Here is a 4,154-nt window from a genome sequence, read left to right as displayed (position 1 = left end):
GCTGGTTGAGCGAAGCGATCTTGCTCGTTGCGTGGCGAGACGTTGAAAAACGGCTTGCCTCCGACGATGAAAGAGTCATAGTTGCTTGGGGGCAGGCAGGGCTTCGGCTCTGTCTGCTCAAGTCGCACTCCTACCTCCACGTGGTACCGCCGGTAACATACTCATTCGTGTCAGCGTGGGGAGTATCCCCCCGGACACCGAGTATGGCTAAAGGGAGTGCGGCGAAGCAGGAGCGAAAGACGACACCTAAAATCGGCTTGCCGATTCAACGGTGATGACACCGTGAAAGGAATGGAGTTATCTCCATTAAAGGAACTCGTTCCTTGGTTATTTTTCTTGGCACGACTTGGCAGTAATAAGGTTATGAGCTGGACATAATCGGAAGTAAAATAAAATAATAAAATTAAGAAAATATCATGGTAAATCGAAACTCTGATAGAGCCTCGGACGTGGCGTCTCTCGGTCCCGGAGGCGCCGCGGCGGATTTTTCCGCTCTGGAGGGGACTTCTGTTGACGACCCGGCTACATCCCCGGACACGAACGAAATAATGGTACCGATCGTGGGTGACCAGGTTGCCTGCCCTGTCTGCCAGAAAAGGGAAATCGACCTTTTCTTTTTGTCGTTATCGGACCTAGGGCGGCACCTGGAACAACATCATGTGACAGCCCGCATCCAATGGAGATGCAAAGACTGTGGGAAAGGCTTCCCGAAGCTTCATGGGGCCAGATGTCACCTGCCTCACTGTAGAGGCACGAGTCAGAGTGCTGGCGGCTCGCACAGATGCGAAACCTGCTCCATGAGTTTTGGGACGCTTAGAGGGCTGTCTACCCACGAGCGGCATGCGCACCCTGCCGTAAGAAACGTCAAAAGAAGGGGAACGGACCCCCCTGAGAAAAAATGGACGTTGGAGGAGTTGGCCCAATTAAGGGAACTTTGTGAGACCTATAAGGACCACAAATTCCCCAATAAAATGATAAGCGAGATCCTCACCAGCAAGACGATCGACCAAATCAGGTATCAGCGAAAGAAGCTGAGACTGATTGGTGAGGAAACAGAGCCAACTCAGGTGACAGAGGGAGGGTGCGATCCCGTTGATCCAGGCAATGCGTGTTTTGAAGAGCCTGGAATCAGCGGTTCAGAATATCAAGAGTGGAAACTCCAATTGGAGTCCGCTATTTCGACACAAGTCGAGGTGCCACCTGTTTTAAGGTGGGTCCACACTCGACTGATGACTATCTGGGTCTCTCTCAAGGGAAATAGGGAAGCCCTTGAGAGCGCTATAAATGATTTTATAAAATGCACGCTCTATGGAGCTTTACAAGAAATTAATAAAAACAAAAAGAGGGCAAGAAACGAAAACAATAAACGGATTGCACACCAAAACAGCAATAGAAAGAACAGAAACGCTAGAAAGAGATACTCCTTCGCACGTTGCCAGGAGTTGTTCACTGAAAATCCAAAGAGGTTGGCTGATGCTGTTATAAACGATGATCAGGCCTTCCTCCAACCGGCTAGGGATCCACCTAGTGCTGAGGAAGTGAAGGGACTCTACGAGGATCTATGGGGCCAGACAGGACCTGTCGAAGTCCCTGTCCCAGGAGGTAGAGCCCCCGAGCTGTCCTTATGCGAAATCTTCCCGCCAATTGCTGTTGAGGATGTGGCGGAGAAACTAAGCAAAATAAGAATGAAGGCTGCGGCAGGACCGGATGGTTTCCAGAAGGAACACCTTCTGATCCCCGGCCTGCCTATAATATTAACTAAGCTATACAACATCTTGATTTATTATTCCTATTTTCCTCCTATATGGAAGGAAAATAGAACAACATTAATTCCAAAAGCAAACAAGAATAGCAGCCTGGCCGAGAATTGGAGGCCAATAACTATTGGCCCCATTCTCGGCCGTATTTTCTCCTCCATTATTGACGGGAGGATAAGAAGGGGCATTGTATTGAATCCAAGGCAGAAAGGATTCACCGCCGAGAGCGGCTGTAAAATTAACATAGACCTGTTGAGCGCTGCCTTGGATCATAGTAAGAAAAAGAAAGGCGGGATATTCACAATAGTGGATATCTCAAAAGCCTTTGATACAGTGCCTCATTCGGCAATTGTTCCCTGCCTGAGGAGGAAGGGAGTGCCGACCCCCATTACTGACTTGATTGGTTGTATGTATAGTGAGGGCAAGACAACGATCAAGACTAAAAATAATATGGGGGTCGAGATTACGATCCTCAGGGGAGTTAAGCAGGGCGACCCTCTGTCGCCGCTGCTATTCAATCTGTGCTTGGAGCCACTGCTGGATTTGATCGAGAATCAAACCAGGGGGATAAACATAAATGATTCACGGACGATCCCTGTACTGGCTTTCGCTGACGACGTAGTATTGCTCGGCGCCGATATCGGGGAAGCGCAGCGCCAAGTGGATATGCTCAACGAGTATCTGAATGGCCTCGGTATGACCATCTCCCGGGACAAAAGTCAGATATTTCAAATAGTCGCAGAAAGACGAACTTGGTTCGTTAAAGAACCAAAAGTTAAACTTGGGAATAACACCATCCCAACGATCGATCCCGACGAGGCCTTCAGGTACCTAGGTGCCAAAATGGGGCCATGGAAGGGCATACACTGTGGCGTAATTGTTCCCGAGCTGCTGAGTGTGGTGAGGAGGGTTAGAAAGCTCTCTCTCAAACCATGCCAGAAGCTAGAATTGATCATAAAGTACATCTTTCCCCGATATATCTATAACCTTCTCGTAAACCCGCCGAGCGACTGCGTTCTAAGATTGCTGGACAGCGAAGTCAGACAGGAAATAAAGGCCATATTTCACCTTACGCCTTCAACGGCCACTGGTTTTTTCTATGCCCCCAAATCCTGGGGCGGTTTGGGGCTGCCAAGATTTGAACACATTGTCAAACTTGGCACCCTTAAAAGTGCTATTAAAATGAAAAGCTCGATCGATCCGGCGGTGTCCAGCCTGATTGATGAGAAATGTAACGATAAACTTAAGAAAATGGCCAACTCGCTGAGGATCAATTGGCCAGCCTCAGTAGAAGACATTGAAAGGGCCCGAAAGAGATTAAAAGCAGAACATACTAAGCAATGGGCAGAACTGAGAAGTCAGGGGCAGGGCGTACCTGACTTCTCGAGAAACAAAACTGGCAACGTGTGGCTTGAGGAATACGAACTGCTCAGGCCATCGAGATTTATAGATGCCCTCAAACTCAGGACCAATACCGTTGGAACAAGAACAGTACTGGCACGGGTCGACAAAAATTTGGACATTAACTGTAGAAAATGTCGAGCCCAGCCCGAGACACTTGGACATATACTCGGGCTGTGCCAGTACACGAAGGGCCTGAGGATGAAGCGGCATGACGAGGCAAAAATGACCCTTGCCGAAAGTTTACGAGCTAAAAATGAAGTTTTCGTTGAACCTACGCTCCGGGTGGGAGGTGATCTTTTCAAGCCGGACCTCGTAATCAAAAACGAGGAAAGGGTTCTCGTGGTCGACGTTACCGTCCGCTACGAGAATAAGGATTACCTCTCGCGAGCGGAGAAAGAAAAGGTCAACAAGTATCAACCATGCCTCGAACACCTGAAGGCAAGATTTAATGTCGGCAAGGGTGAAGTAATACCGGTGGTCTTGGGCAGCCGTGGCACCATTACGCCTTCCACGGAGTATAACCTCAAGCGCTTGGGTATTGGAAATAAAACAATAAAGACGCTTGTTATGAATGTCCTAAGAAGCTCCATTGAGATGTGCAACATATTTTTAGACACATAAAAGTAGACCCAGCTTTTAACATTATTTATTTATTTATTTATTTATTTATTTATTCAATACCATTTATTTATTAACTCATTACGTCCAAGCAATAAATCAAATTTGCTGTAACCTTCGGGTTACGAAGCAAATATATTATATTTTATGTCCCTACGAGGGGGATAAACCTCGGAAGTATGGTCCTCGTATCGAGGACCACAGATTATAGCCAAATGCCTCGTCATCTAATTAGTGACGCGCATGAATGGATTAACGAGATTCCCTCTGTCCCTATCTACTAGTCCACAAGATGGCGGCATACTGAGTGCACGCGTTCACGTCGCTCCGTACTTGGTGTTCGAGTTCTTGCGGAAAAGCAAAGAAATCGGGCGA

Source organism: Bombus huntii, unplaced genomic scaffold (genome assembly GCF_024542735.1).
Source record: "Bombus huntii isolate Logan2020A unplaced genomic scaffold, iyBomHunt1.1 ctg00000156.1, whole genome shotgun sequence".
NCBI classification, from domain to species: Eukaryota; Metazoa; Arthropoda; class Insecta; order Hymenoptera; family Apidae; genus Bombus; species Bombus huntii.
This window is presented reverse-complemented; position numbering follows the sequence as displayed.